Source organism: Heterocephalus glaber, unplaced genomic scaffold, assembly GCF_053883595.1.
Source record: "Heterocephalus glaber isolate CG9 unplaced genomic scaffold, H.glaber_assembly_v1.0 deba00000546, whole genome shotgun sequence".
NCBI classification, from domain to species: Eukaryota; Metazoa; Chordata; class Mammalia; order Rodentia; family Bathyergidae; genus Heterocephalus; species Heterocephalus glaber.
The window spans coordinates 5,421,469-5,438,053 of record NW_028258147.1 but is presented as its reverse complement, the minus strand read 5'-3'; the positions used below and the strand labels follow the sequence as shown (position 1 = coordinate 5,438,053).

At 39.6% G+C, this 16,585-nt stretch overlaps 1 long non-coding RNA gene across 9 annotated transcripts in view; it reads right to left on the bottom strand.

Moving 5' to 3' along the window:
* Positions 1 to 16,585, bottom strand: part of LOC110344248 (uncharacterized) — a 216,833-nt gene that overhangs the window by 49,667 nt on the left and 150,581 nt on the right. For 5 of the 9 annotated variants that reach the window (XR_015448614.1, XR_015448612.1, XR_015448616.1 and 2 more), the window contains exon 5: positions 1 to 16,585. This exon is cut by the window's left edge; it is cut by the window's right edge and continues 44,218 nt beyond it. The exons of the other annotated variants lie outside the window; for them this stretch is intronic. This is a non-coding gene — a long non-coding RNA (uncharacterized LOC110344248). 9 annotated transcript variants of the gene reach the window in all.

The window sequence follows — 16,585 nt, the reverse complement described above, 5'->3', positions numbered from 1 at the left end:
TCACATCCCCACTTTGCCTAGGTGTATTCTAACACATGCAAACGCCACCCTGTCTTCCCCTCAAGCTTGTATCTCCTGTGGCATCGCATGTGGTGGTGCTTGACACCACATGGCAGCCAAAGCCTCACTTCACCAAAGCCCTTTCCCTTCGCTCATCCCCCACTCTCTCTTGAATCTGTTACCACTGGTGTCACCACTGTTCTGCTGGATTATGACCCAAGCTTTTTATCTGTCTCCTCCCTTTGCCTGACTTGTCCCCTCCCCTGAACACCTGCAAGTCACTGTCTTCAATGCAGCCCTTCTAGAGTATACGTTTGACCTCACACCTTCCTGGATAGAATCTTAGGCAACCATGGCAGGGATATCAGACCCATGTTAATGGTTCTCCACCAGCTCCCACTCTCCCCATTCCTTTCCCATGTCTTTCACCACTCCACCTGGACTACAGCCCTGTATATCCTTCTCTTTCTGCCTGGACTCCACGCTGTGCCTGGCTTCTTCATCTAGCTAGCCTCAAAGGTGTCCTTTGGGAGGCCATTCATGCACCACCACCATCATGAACCCCAGTGGGGTGTGGCCCAAGTATCACAAGCCCCCATGGTGTGCTGCTTTTTATGTTCCCTGGGCACTAATCTCATACTGTGACTCTGGTTTTCTATCTTTGCCTCCTCTACCAGGACCTAGCAGAGTACAAGTTCCTCAGAGTTTGCTAAAAGAATTAATAAGTAAATGTTTCCACCACCTAAAACAGAGTTATCTATTCGCCTCTTGAAGGACAGATTAAGCACATTTCATAATTTCCCTCAGCTAGTCGCTCAACTACTTTATCATTCTGGCAATCGAGATAGTCCTTTTTTATCTATTAATCAGCCAGCAAATTTATTAATTGTATTCTTTCTGTCAGGATAGTTATCTCTTTAGTTGTATCTGAATCTATTTACTTCTGGTGAGTCTATCACAAAAGCGTTACTAATATCTCTAAACACAACAGCCACTGAAAGTTTTCCAAGTTATTGAAGACAGGTAATATGGCAGACCCCAGGGATATAAGGTCAAATCAGGTGGTCACTACTTAAAGATCATCTGAGAGAAATCTTCCAGCCCTTTTCAGACTAAAACCCTCAGTTACTTTATCTTCTCCTAGAAGGGTGTGTAATTTGTTGCTTGTGTACAATTGCCCAACATCTTCTTTTCATATGTGATTCAAACTGGACACAATGAGTCTGACTAATGTCTTATTTTCTTACCCTTTTATGTTATTCTCCTTTTAATACACCCAAGAATCAAGTCTATTTTTTCCCATAACAGCCTCATAGTACCGATTTATATTTAATTGACGAGCATTAAGGGCTACAGATTTTTTTAAAGCCGATGTTTCTTTTGAACTCAACCACCTTCTCTTACAAAGTCTGTCACCAAATTTCTTCTGCTAATGAAGACTCATTTTTCCAGTTTGTTATAATTATTATGAAATACATTTTAGAAGTTCAGATGATTTACAGTCCTATCCAATTTGGTAATGCACGAATGGAAAAGCAAAATGAAAGTGATTTCATAATTTTTTTATTGTGCAAAAAGCATAGGCAAAAATAGGTCTGAGGAAAACTTCCAGTGGCTCACCATGGATTTCTACCTGAACTCACAATTCCTTTACAACTACTTGTATGTGTGATTAAATGCTGAGCGATTCTGGGCTATCAGTTTGGAGCTTCTGATAATATCAACTATTTTCTGTATTTATTTAGCATTAGTCATTTTCTCCACCCTTTGTCCTTTTCTCTGGCTTTGTACCTACCCTTAGAAACCAGAGAAGGACTTCTTTTGACCCGGATGCTTCCCCTCCTAATACCAGTGCTCTGGGAAGCTTAAGAACAGCAAAATATAGTAAAATCTCAGTACAGGTCAGCTTCCGTCACTCGGGGCACTAGGAGATTCACTGGGTCTATGAGTGCCTCAAAAATGCAGGCAAACGCCTGTGTAGGCATGTGGTAAAAGGATCCATGTTTTCCACTGTAATCTCAAAAGGGTCTAGCACCGTGAACAGGTTAAGAAGGCCAACTCTAAGGCATTCAGATTTAACACAGTAACTGAATAATGACAGCGTGAGAGACGCAACCTTCTCCTCGGTCACTTTGCAAGAGAATGAGAAATTCGGTAATAATTATACATCAAGCATCCTTTGTATTAAAGACAGAACATAATCTGAGGATGTGTGTGTGTGGGGGGGTCCAGGTTATGTGATATTACACAGAGGCAATACTCTAACACTTCAAATATCATGACTATCTTTTCTCAGTTTCTGCTTTTATCCAAGTTCAATATTCTTTCTTTGACTTCATCTGAAGCTTTTTTGCTAACACTGGTGGAAAAGCAAAACACTATGAATCACAATTATCTTTGCATATAAGTATTATTTACTAACCCAAAACACATGCCTTTCATTAACTGTTAGTAATTATGATTTTTGCTAATATGTGGGTATCTTTCATGCTTATGTTTTAAATAACATTACCAAAAAAATTTAGTAAATCAAAACCCAAACTATCTTATCAATGTGCCTCAATAATCTATTTTTTCAAAATCAATTTTAATTCATGTTCACAGTTGTATATATGTTATGTTAGCTTATATAGTTATTATTGTACCCAGAGTATTTTCAACTACTAAATATATTATAAATGTACCAGAAAAAAAGTCTCTTTAAATCTTTCCTTAGACAAAAATAACATTTAGAAATTAAGAAACAAGAACTAGTAAACATCAGGAACTTCTGTCGTATGTACTCACGTTGAACAGTCACCCAAAGGATCCCCAAAAGCACAGGCTGGACGTGTCCTAGAAGCAGAGGATGAATTCCACTAGAAGGACAAGCTATAGAAAAAACACCCGGTGCCAATGCTACCTTTCTCCAGCCCATTTTAATTGCAGGCACACTGATTTTGGAATCCTCCAGCATTAACAATAAAAACCACACTAGGTTGTTTTCCTAATTCCTATGAAATGAGTCAGTAGGTCAAACAACTTACCCACTTTGGAGAGAGAACAATTCTTTCAACTATACTCCCTGTTTCCAGTAACCCTCCTTTTGTTCTCTGCCCCTGGATCAAAGTGCACCAATAATTCACCAAAACCCACCAGGTCCTAAAGTAGACTCATTGTGGATAATGCCAGAAGTCAAATCTCCTTCAAGGGGCAGTTTCCTCCTCAGAAGGAAAAAAATTCCATTTAGAAGTGACATTTAGATGAAGTTTTCTCCCTTAAAAAGAGTCAGCACAACTTTTTCTCTGTGGAGACCATGCAGTCACTTATTTCTTTCACATAAGAAGACGAAGTGATGCTTAAAATACAGAGAAGCAATGACTGCTCTTCTAAAAGCCCCCGACAAACCACTTCCTCCTGTAAAATACCCTTTCCTCCTCAAAAGTTCTAGTATTCAACAGATTTAATGATTATTCAGTTAATCCATGTTCTTAAAAACCCCTTGGGGTCTTCCGTGGTCCCGCGGATCCAAACACTGTGTCATATAAAGCAGAAGTGTATAAAAGCTTGCTAGCAGTCTTTCAAATCCAGGACTCAAGACAATGAACACTAGTTTACCAATAATCTTCAGGAACTACCACCTACTCACCGAAGATAACATTTCTCATAGTTGGTGACCTTCTGCATAGGAAATCACCAGCTACTGGCAACAAATCCATTAATTCCAAGAACTCACCCATGCAGGCAAATATTGGGATATAACGGCTCTAAATGGAGGTAGAGAGATCTGCTGTGACAGTTCTTCAAGAGGAGACTGGAAATACTTTTGCTTTCTGTATCGACAGTACTTTCTTTCTTTTTAAAGACACGGTTTCATTCTGATCTTGGGAAATTCTGTGTGATGAGACCACCAACTGAAAACCTTTCACAATGCTCACTCCCCAAAAATTTGACTATTCATTTCTGGAAGTGATTCACTGCAAAAGAATCATTGCTGAGGGTGAAGACAGCGTTAATTTTTAGGAGACAGCCTGCTCTCTGAGAAGTGGGCAGAAACCTCAGGCACAGCCTTCACGTGCCCCGCCGACCCTACTGAGCTCCCTAAATCACCCTCCCCGGAGATGACACATAGAGCCAGTTCCCTCTCAAATCTCATTGGTCTCCATACCCTGCCTTGAGTCCCCAACTCTGAGGGCCATTGTCATAAATCCAAGGGGCGGTAGCAGCATTCTCCACCTGTCAGCATTCAGTGGCTGGTGAGTAACCAGCATATGGAGACCCACTTCCTGTGAGTATTTCCAAAAGACCTTATGCTATTTCCTTAAAAAAAAAAAAAAAAAAAAAAAAAAGCAAAAACAAAAAACCAAACCAGTGGGGAAAAAAGAAAGCTACTCAGGGAGGTTCAGAAGCAACTCACCTAGCAAAGCTAAAAGCATGCAACGTGATCACTGTTTACCAGACACGCCTAGTTTTAATTTGGTTTCTTAACCCCTGTGTAATTAAGACAGCCAAAGAGAACAGCACTGGGAGAGGGAAAAAATAAAAGACATTTCACAAATGCTTAGACCTTCTGTGTGCGTGACTAGAAAAGTAATTTTAAGATTCAAATGAAATGATGTGAAGCTAGTCAGAGAATTAACCCTTCCAGGAAAGAGAAATTTGTTTTTGTTTTTCCCCAAATTTCAAATATGGAAATCATCTTCTCTACCAGACACCCTAAAAACACAGCTGCTATTGCTGTCCCTTGGGTTGCTAAGAAGAAAGCACTTTTTCAGACCTGTCTGTGACAGGGCAGAATACTTATTTCTAAGACATGGTCATACTAATAGAGCAGCCCACGTGATATCTACTCCAAGGTGCCCTTGGAAACTGGCCAGTAAAGGCCCAAATATGACCTTCAGTGTTTCTTGGTTTTAGACAAACCCATTATTTTATGTCATAAAAAGAATAGACGTTCTCAACAACTGGGAAAAATCGTTAAGAAAAATTGCTTTTATTTCACCATAAAGAAAGAGAATCAAAGATGACAGGACATTTTCTGAAGAGACTAGTAGGCATTTTGCTCAAAGCGTAGCTTTTATAAAGCCTGTGCTTTATTGTCAAGTGTCACATTATTTCCCTCTTGGCTGTAAATGGTAGGGTAGGAAAACTCATGGGTCTAGTACTGAGGACTGAACCCAGGGTCTTTGCACTGAGCTATATCCCCAGCTCTTCTTTCAAAGTTTTGAGGGCTTCATTAAATTGCTCAGGCAGGACATGAACTTGTGATCCTTCTGCCTCAGCTTCTCAAGTGCTAGGATTGCAGGTGTTGCTACCATGCCTGGCTATAAACTTATATAGTGGTACCTTGGTTCAGAAACTTGATTCTCTCCATGATTCTGGTCACAAACCAAGTTGGATGAGAACCAAATCAAATTCATTGTTTAGGTTCAATGTTCACTTTATGGGCAAATTTGATTTAGTTCTCCTCCAGTTCAGTTTGCAACCAGAATCATGGAGAGAATTGAGTTTGTGAATCTAGGTACTTCCAGCACAGCTGAAGAATAAAAGTAAACCAAATTCATACCTGTTTCTCTTACACAGCACCATTAAGCTCTGAATTTATAACCTGGTAATAGTTGGCTCTTATACCCTTTATTTCTCTTTTTTGGATATTCAAGATAAATTTGAAGAATATACATAAATGTGTAATAAAAACGTGCTTATACTCTGAAAGTAAATCGCTTGTGTTAAACGTTTTATAACCTTTACCAAACTGATTTTTGAAAAAGGATATGGAGACCATCTGCATGATATAATTTTCAAATTGAGGATGAATAAAAATAGTATCTCTAACTGGAGGTAAGAATTTAAACTATGCCTAGTATAGTCATCCACTCTGCCTTTTCATCCTTGAGACCTCATGAATCTCAACAAAAAAGAATATTCTGTTATAGTTCTCAAAGAATAAGAACCCTTTACGTGGACAGTAACTCAAATATCTGTAATTTTTTTAAAAAAATTCTATTGATACTGATGCTGGTGGAAGAGAAAGCACTGACTGGGGGGCCCTGAGAGCTACTCTAATAGTATTAGAATGTCCAATGTCCCCTTTTACCCCAAGGAAGTATCCTACTCCCGTGGTGTCCCAAGTCTACCATGCTCAGCTCTCAATGCCTCCATGTAGTCTGTTCAGGGAGCTTAGGACTTGCTAGGGTTACACAGTCAGTAGGTAGGGGAACCAGAATTCAAAGCTAGGGAGCTTGACCATGACCAATATGCTCCACAGCCTGCCATCAGAATGCCTGCCAGTCACACCCAGGCAGGGCTGCACTGAACACAGCACTTAGCGAACTGCCTTAAAAGTTACAAGAGAGATGGATTTTTAAACATATCACATACAAATACATTCATTTTCTGCAAAATTTAAGGGAAATTCCTGACAATTAAGTACTAGTAATTCTAAAATTATCACATTAGTTTTTCCTCTGAGGATAGCTTCATGTAATTTGCAAACTACTTATCTGTAAAATCTGTGATACTGAATTTTATGGGCAGAAGCAATCCAGAGATCCTACTTTCTTTTCTTTTGTTTTGTTGGTGGAGATCAAACTCAAAACCTTAACGCTTTTGAGGCAGGCAGCCGAACCACTGAGCTAAATCCCCAGCCCCAGAGATCCTATTTTCAATCAAAGTGGGTATGAAGCTGAGGCTGGCTCTGGACCTGCAGTTTGAAGCACCATTATCTAACTCCCAGCCAGGTGATGTATGGCTGTGTCACAATCCCTCTGTGGTTATGAAGGCACTGGAAACTGCAAAGCACTTCCCAGATGTTTGTCAGGCATTCTGACATCCTGTAATGTGAACTTTCAGAAATGAGTGTTGTAATTTCTTTCCCTAATATAAATCCTTCAGGCTTTAAAATGAAAAGAATAAGAGAAAAATCTTTTTTTCTCCTTTATTTTTTATTCAAGGAAAAATAAAGCCTCAACGTTCTGACTATGATGAATACAACTGAAGTTTATGTAATTCTTTGCTTTCACTTTCAACTTGTTCATATGCATCCTCTTGGATGTTAAGGCAAGTTGCCTTTCCCAAGTACTTAAAGAGTAATGGGAAGAAACCTGCCTACAGGACTTCCTTGGCCTCAGTGGCCCATCAAATTCAAGGAAAAGGTCATTTTTTATTTTGGCTCTGCAAGCCTTTCAATACTACTTATTCTATACTCGTGCCTGGCCTTATTATTTTCACTTAGAATATTTCTTGGTAGGAGTGCAGCTCAGTAGTAGAGCACATACCTAGCATGTATACAGCCCTGGGTTCAACCTGCATTGAAAAAAATCATTTTTTACAATGGTTCTGTATCATATTAGGTCACCACCAAGATACTCAGAAATGTCTTCCTAAACCAAAGGCATTTGTTAACAAGGAAAGTTAAGAAAAGAAAATAGATCGTTCTGGTATTAGTTCCATTTAGGAGGCAATGCAATTACATGGAAGATTCAGGAAAATTTATGTACTTTAAATTTATAAGTTGGTGCTCCCCCCCAAAGATTTATTTGGTATGAAAAGTTACTTCCTGTACTATAATCATAAAATCAAGTGTTATTTACTCCTATCATAACCATTCACATACTTCCTGTCATAAAAACTTAAACCTGGATGTAATATTAAATAAAACTTGTAAGACATACAGGAAGAGAATATACATGGATATATTAAGGTCATATTCCAATCTAAGAAAGAAATGAATCACCTACCCTTTGGAAAATCAGTATTACACTTTATCACCTTAGGTGACTAATTGTACTTATGGCCCAGAGAATGAACTTAAAGGATAAAAAGTACCTTCTTTCTTCTGAGCTCAGTCCATGGTTTTGAGGAGGATTTAAGGATGTCCCCCAGGGATACTACGTGGATTGGGCTGAAAAACACTTCATGGCCCAGAGTTAAAATTATGAAGATCCAAAGACTTCAACAGGGTGGATGTGCACATTTTAAATGCATGTGTACATTTTTCTCTGATGCCTGCCTACTTCTGAAAGAAAATGTGCTTTGAAATTGCTAGACTTCTCTGTGCATCGATGAGAAAAGCAGAGCCAGCGTACACATCCAATGATAGAAGAAAACGTGTGGGAACAGATTTGTTTACAAAACAGGGCCCAGCACAAGTCTGTCTCTTAGTGCCACAGCAGGATCCATCCAACAAAACAAACACACAGGAATCTGGGGAACTGCTCTTCTTTCTGATGAAGGTACCAGGGTGGGAGCAGCACTTGACAGTGAACCAGCATGGCTCAGGCTGGCAGGAAATGCCACCAGTTTAATACACAGATGTCCGTACATGTATTTAGAGTACCACAGTTTAACCTCCCTGGTTTGGCATCAGTCTCAAAGTCTTGACTTCAGAACTGGCCTCACCTTTAATTTTCCATATTGAACATATTTCTATCTCAAAAGAAATTCCTTTTAAGCTCATCAAGAAACAACAAATCTGACATATTTTATTTTCATCAGCTGCAATGGCATCCAATGAGGCTTTAGAGTTGGGACCCTTGATTACTGCCTTCACCGAGCCAAGCTGGGCCAATCTGTCACCAGTCTAGTTGGTACCTGTCAATGTCTACTGCCTCTGTCCTCTCCCTCCCATTCTCACTTCCAGTAAGTACTTCAGACCTTTGTCACTTTGTTCTTGGACAAATGTAAATGGCCCTTTCCATTGGTTCACTTACCAGTGAGCAACCAATTGTGTGTTGCAAGACATAGGAAGTAGTAGACAGATTGTGTTCTAGGCATGGCTCTGCCACAAACCATGTGACTAAAGTTACCTAATTTTCACGGGTCTCAGTGTTTTCACCTAAAGCATGAAGAAAGTGGCTGTTAAGTTGTATTAGCTAAAGTGCAGAGAGTCACCAACTATAATTTCATGAAACTGAGTTTCCTTGTACCACTACTCAAGAACCTGTAGTGATTTTGCTATCTTGAGAATAAAATTTAAGATCTTAGTTTCTCATCTTTTATAAGAAATTTTGAAAAATAAAGGTGAAAGCCTCATATAAAATGTAAGGCACCACCCAGAAAGCAGTAATATCTCTGACAGGCCCTGTGTTTTGAGCTACACATCTTGTGTACTGCCTGGGGGTTTTGTATATATGAGCTCTAGGCCCTGTGACCACAAGGCAAGGTTGGTGTTACAGTACAGATCAAGAATCTCAGGTTCTGTGAGTAACACACCCAAGGTTATATTATTCCAAAGTACTAGGAATGATATACAACTCTATATCTGGTGGGTTATACAGCCCACCAAACCATACTAGCTTTTAAAGAGAACAGAGTATTTGGGGATAAGTGGACCTCATCATTTGAGTAATCATCTGAATCCCTATGATTATCATATGTTGCATTAGGAAGCAAATGTCATCATAATATGAAAACATTGAGAAATAAAAAGATCATGTAATGTTTAGTCCTTGTTGACACCAGCATGTACTCCTGTTCACTTTCTTAGCTGGCTAATATCACAGAATGCAATGCAAATACAATGTGGGCTGCTTGTAATGTGAAACTGCAGATTTTCATAAAGTTGATAAAAATTATATTGCACTATTTATAAGACCCACTGGAGTCATACAGTCATTGACAAAAAAGATCAAAGGGAGTTTGAACAGTTAAGATTGAGGAAGAGAAAGTCAACAGAGGTGACCACATGAGAGGCAGGCTTTTTAGGAGAATGGTTTGTATATTAAAATATTAAAAGCCTTTGGAAAATCAAGAGCTTCTACAAAAATCATTTCTCTAGGATTCTGCCTTCAAAGTTAACATTCATTCTTTGTTCTAAGAGGTACCACTGCTACATCAGGTCTCAAATTTCTGTTTTACAGTGTAAACCAAACTAGGCTTCAACATTTCTTTTTACTTTCTAAGACTCAGACTTGACAGAAAACTTTTTAGAGATTTTACTATTTGCTTTATATGTTTGATTCAGTTTTAAGTAGATTCTCTTAACACAGCAGCAGTTCTGTGGTACTAGGTATCTTCAGACATGTTGGATCTCTTGAAATGGAAGTAATAGAAAAAGAAAGGAGAAATATATGTAAACAGTCAACAAAGTAAAAACTGATTCTCTAGCACACTAGTGCAAAGTAACGTCATAGATTCTCTCATTTCCCATTCTCAGGCTCACCAGTCCAAAGCACCTACGAAGAAGCCTGGCTCATCAGCTTCACACCCCATCCCCACTGCTCTGCCAACATGGCATTTTTATGGCACTGGGCCAGCCCTTGGAAAGTCTCTTGATGGAGGCAAAACTAGATTGTGATTATTAAATTCTCAGTATAAAACCTGATTTTACACGATTCACTGTGTCTGCTCTGTCTTTACCCAGTCACCTGAAGATTGCCACTTCTTAGGATGAGGAACAATTTTGTCTTACAATAATCCACTTTTAAAAAGACCCCACTATACCAAGATCTTTTCTGACTTAAATTGTGTATACACACACTTATGTATATATTATACGGCTCTTTTTCTAAAAGTATCCCTCAAAGGTTCAGAAAAAGGCTATTTTGAGAATACTTAATGGGATTTATAATGTAATAACCTCAAAGCATATTTCCCTAAGACAACTCTGAAATACAAAGTGTAGTTGTTGTAAGCTTGCTTTTTCTAGTGGATATAATGTTCATTTCCAGGCATCTAATAAAGTTGTCTCCCATGCCAGAAAGAAATCCAAAAAGGCATGCCTTTGAAGAATCAGTCTTGGTCAGAGTTCTGAGGCAGTCACCATAAGTGATCAGAACACTGTCAGTGAACTTTTAGTTTTGCAAGATTATTGTTTGCTATGGGTATCAGAGCTTGTTCCTAAAGAGAGAGCTCTATGATACTGTGAGATGGCTCTCTCTCTGAAAACCAAGTCACATGTTAACTCATTAAGAGAAATCCAGAGCTGCAATCTAGATTGTAGTTCTGATTTCTTGTTATATATGTGAAACGCACATACATGCTTCATAAGGAACAGTGCAAAATTAATATATAAACATATACAAAAAAGCTTTTTTAGAATCTGAAATCTGAAACTAGGGCCTGGGTGAGTGGAAGAAGGAGTGAGAAGAGAAGGAAGAGGTGGTGTTTGACAGTTTAAATTTGTAATTATGATTCCAAAAGGTACTGATTTTCCAAAAAGGATTTTATAGCGCTGACCCAAAGACAGAACAATGTTGTTGTTGAAGTGTCTACTAATCAAGGCCACTGATAATGATATTCTCCCCTTGCAGACAGACCAGAAGCTGAATATGCAAGCAGCTAGCATGAAGCAAGGCTGCGGTTCCATTCAGTCCCCAGAAGCAGTGAAGTCTGGGCTTGAGACGCTCTGGGTGAAATGCTTGTTCTGGAGACTATTCAGTGGATAACACTGGGTTTCCTCCATTTAACCAGGTCACCCAGGCATGGAATGCACAGCTTTGCCAGACAGAACGCGTTGTGGATGCCTGAGAAACAACAGCTTGTCCAGGCTACTGAGGCGAAGAGAGGCCACAGTTTCCTTCTTCTCTGCTTTGAATGGCGGCCTTGACGTCACAACAGCTAGGAACCACTGAAGGAACAAATAACAAGGCACAAGCCAAAAGGGCCCCACTCTGTCGAAATGGTACAGCCATTTTAATCTAGTTGTGATACCTTCTGTGCTGCCGAGTGTCAGCAGGAGCAGGGATGAATGCCTGGAGCATAAACACAAAGGCAGTCTCTGGGCTGATAAAATAGACCTTTGGCCAATGTTAATTGCCTTCAAAATCCTGGATCAAGGACAGTTCCTGAATTAAACTTGTTTCTGATACAGCAGACTTCCCAGCGAATGTCTGTTGTAGGGTTTTTGTTGATGGCTCAGACATTGGCACTTTCTTGAAGGGCTAAACTTCCTTTATTTAAAAGCAGACTTCTTAAGACTGCTGCTTAAATATCCTGAGCAATACAAGGAGCTCATGAAAGCAAGCAATCTTTGCAGGACTAGAACAGAAACATTCTTTTAGAGATTTTACATTTTAAATTTGAGCAAGTAAACACGTGCATTAGCACCCAACTACAGGTGTCTGAATAAATGGGTGAAAAATGCTGGCAGGCTTAACTCACTGTTATCTACAACGAGTTGTCTGTTTAAGTCATTAGAGAAGTTTGAAAAGCATGATCTTTCATGTTTCAATTTTACATTAAAATTATAAATTATTTTTAGCTACATGAGTGCCAGATCATTTATTGCTGTTGTAAACCTAATGCTAACTATAGACATCCTGGGCAATCTGCAGACAGATCTTCAAAGCATCATCTACTACCTTCATAGAACAGCAAAGAGCTTTCTGTTTCCTCATTATTTGCCCTAAATTCAATCCTGTGTCTTCGGAGCACTAATAGCTTTCACCAAATCCAAACCTTGGGTGAACCCACGATACTCAGGGTCCTGTGACACAATTCAATCTGGAAAACCAGAAGTCAGGAGGGACATCTGTTAGCACAGACGTGTGTGAGTGTATGCACATGCATGTGCCTGAGTTGTGGACAGAGCACAACACACTGACAGGCAATGAAAATGCCTGCTTTTAATTTCTATGCTTGTATTGGCTAAGAAGCTCAGCAAAAGGAACAATAATTCTGAGACACTTAGCCCCTTTATCACCTCTTTCTTGTCTTAACTAAATGAGCACCCCCTAAAGCACCCTTCCTGAGGTCACTGTGTGCATCTTGTTTCAGAGGATAATCTGCTATGAAGGTTCACACACTTTCAAAAGATAAAAGAGGATGAAATTCTGATCTAAGACTCTCACTTATGTATAAAACTCTTCTGCCTCTGGTGGGTCCTGCCAACCAACCAATGTTCCCTACAGGTGTCTGAGGCCTGTTTTAGAATCTGGTCTTTGGACTGAAATAATCTTAGCTGTGTAAATAACAAACTCTGTCTTGTTCCTGCTGTCTAAAACAATAACAACAACAACAAACCCCAAGTATGTTTGGTGATTAAACAATGGAGAAAGTAAGCAAAAATAGATTTTTAACTATAGTTTTTTTAAAGTGGTGGTTATAATCCATAGTTAAAACTTATTCTAGTCTTATATGACTGTTATATTCAAAAGGCAAAATTGCTATTGCCCTACCCTGTTTTTATTTTGTAAGAGTTGTTTCATAAGTTTAAGAACTATAATTAAATTTCCTCTAGCCAGATTTATTAAATTTAAGTTTTTAAGAACCAAATGACGGGATTTATCAAATTTTTATGTTTCAAGGTGGGGTAATTTTTATTGTTCTAGGACAAAGGATAAGAGAACGAGGGAGAAAGTTTCTCAATCTGTTTTCTCATAAGAATTTTTTAATGTTAAAATTCCTGGCTATAAACTGCAGTAAACAATCAGTCATTCATTAAGAAGCAACTGCTAAAAAGGTGATATGTAAAAAGAAAAAAAAAACATGATGTGATTAAAACTCCACACATGTCTTCACTCCAAGGCAAACGATGTGGCCATCTGGATATTTGAAAGGTTCCAACCATCACTGGGATCTAGAGTTAATTCATGCCATAAAGAAAGCACTGTATTTAATTTATCTACAAAAGACCTAGAACCTCATGGAAATAATGATGGTGAAAGGAACTGTCAACATCAAAATGAGAGATTTATTTTAAAATTAAATATGATCAATCACAAATGTGAACAAATCTTAATGCTTCAGTGTTTTAACCCTAGTGAGGAAAACAATAAAGATAACTTTTTAGCTTTAATAAGCTTTCATTCTAATTTTCCCCTCATTTAAAAGCCTTTAAAAATTCCCTAGTTTGCTGAGCATGATAGTGCATTCCTGTAATTCCAGCACTCAGGAGAGGCTAAGTTAGCAGAAGGCTCTCCATGAGTTTGAGGTCAGCCTACGCTATATATTGAGTCCAAGATCATTATAAGACTGTCTCAAAAAAAACATGCACGCACACATGCACGCACAAACATATGCTCCCAAACAACTAATCAACAAACCAATAGTTGGTTTAAAAGCCGTCAAAAGGGAAAAAGAAGAGACAAGATTTGTTCTATGGGGACCCAATGACATGTCCTGGGAATTTAGATAACTGAACATATTATCTGAGCTTAAGGTACTGTTTTTGCTTGCTTTACTGGGGGACTAGAAAGAACCTGAGTCCCACAGGTCTTCCAAGTGACAGGAAATAGGAAATGCACTGTGCCAAGCCCCTTCCTGCAAACATGCACAAGTATCCACATTCAGAAGCTAAGCCTCAGCTGGCTTGCCTGCACCAGGGCTCCTTAGCAGGGCAAGGTGGCAGCTTTCCTTACCATCACAGCTCTTGTGACTGAGTCTTGTATGAACAACAGACCAAACCCCTGTTTGCAGTCTCAAGGGATTTCCATTTTCTTTAGGCATGTACACACTACGTAAGTGAGATCTCCCTTCTCCAATTCCTCTTCTGAAAAGGTAGAGAATAAATATTTCCTACCTGTAACCTATGTCTAAAAAAAAAACTTAAAAGTTTTCTCCTTCAATTTGTAATATGCAACCAAAGTTATCATCTGATCCTATAAGGCACACAAGAAATTATTTTCAGAAATTGTCACTTAAGTGTGTCAGAAAAAGCTATATACTGTACTTACCTATTTTTTATCTATTTGAAAAAAACAACACCCTCCTATATCAACTTCCAAGAGTGATACTATACTATACAGCTTTAGCAAACCAAATGTTTGTGCTTACAAAGCTGCCCTCTAGTATGTTACAAAGAGAGAAGCTGCCACTGTTCTGCGCTGCTGGGTGTGCACACACAGTTACCCACACCAGGTGTGGGTGAGCCACTCCACAGTGTATGCCCCACTCCTCTGTGGCACATCACAGCCGCAATGGCTGGGTGGGCTCTGTCCCCCGTATCTCCCACTACCCTGAAAACGCCACGAAGGCAGGATTAATATTGGTGGTGTTCTTGTATGAACACTATGGATGATGGAAAGAGGGAAAGGAAACAAAGTAAGGAAGGGAAAAACAAGTTCCAATAGACACTCAAGTATTGGAGCATCTTGCCTAGGAACAAGGAATGACCTTTGGGGCTGGTCCATTTTTTGTCATAGCTGCCCAAGAGACCCTTCAGTCCAGGTAGAGTCTAACATAAATGTCTCCCACCTGTGGCTGCCCTAGGAACTGAGAAAATTAACAGGAAGAATCCTAATATTGTGTGTCTCATGGCACAAGCCTACCTCTGTTAAATACATTCAAGCCCTAGCAGGCCAGCCTTGTTAATTCAGCTTTTATTTTGCTGAAATCATTCTCTCAGTCATGATTCTCCATCAATATATCAAAATATATTACTAGTTGAGGGACCACAGTCTGTCTAGCAATTCTCTGATGACAACAGTAATAAATTATTCCTGTACTCTCTGTCCTCAAGTAGTTGTAATTCACATTTTTTTTTCCTTCTCCTGGACACTTGCACCTTTTTTCCCTGACTGACATGGCTTTTCCAGAGACACAGGAAGCACACTGCAGAAAGGCAGGGAGGGGCCAATTCAAATGGTTGGGCTAACTTGCCTGGTCCTGACCTGAATCACCACAGTGTCAGTGAAATGTCATCTTCCCCACCTCAGCCTCCCAGCAGCAATCAGCTATGACTAGCTTGCTCTGTGGGTAGGACATTGCGCATTCCAGCTTCATCTGTGTGCCTTCCAGGTCCAGGTGCAGCCTTGTGGCTACACCAGAGGTCTTAACCCCTTCAGTGTGCTCCAGTGGGGAACAGAATAAAAGGCCAATGGTTCATGATCTAATCCTAGGGCCTGTGTGAGTTTGTCAAAGGCCCTCAGAGAAAATCGTGTTTTCCCTTGCTGGAGCTTGGCATCCTTGCTTTAAAAAGGATTCTTTAATATTTATTGCAGGAAAATTAAACACGTTCAAATTTCTGCCAGATCCCCTAGAGATACATAGTTTATTAACACAAAACAAATGTGACATTTGAAAGGCAGGAGACTTGGATTCTAGTCCCTGGCCACTACTCCCCCATTGGGTGGCTGCAGCCATAGAACTTAATCAAGCAGATGACATTTTCACCCATCATGGAGCAAGCACATGGGAGGTGGGCTGTGCCCTGGGAGGGCTGAGTCTGGGGTCGGAGACAAAACTAGGTACTAGGTCTGTATAGACAAAGCCCTCTGTGGGCCTATGGCTGGGGCGAAGGGAGGAGGACATTTTGTAGCTGAGTTCAAGGTAGATATACTGAAATGTGTCCCTAAAATGCCTGAACACTTGAAGCTGCAAGAGCTCAGATAAGCCTGTCATTTTAAGAAAAGCAGTGTTGTCCAAGAGCTGAGGACACAGCTTTTAGAAGCTGATGCCATGGATTCAAATCCTGGTTTACCCTTCATGAGCCGTGGCTTCCTCACTTGTAAAGCATGAATAAATAGGACCGACTTCTCACTGAACATTCCCTATTAGCTAAAAGCTAACAAGACACTATAATGAAATATAATAATTATGTGTATAATGTGTTTCAGTTGACAAAGCAAATTTATCTATATGATTTCATTTGGATCTCATAAAACTCCAGGGGACAGGTACTAATCCCACTACTTAAGCTCCACGTCATCCTTCAGAGCATGCCAAA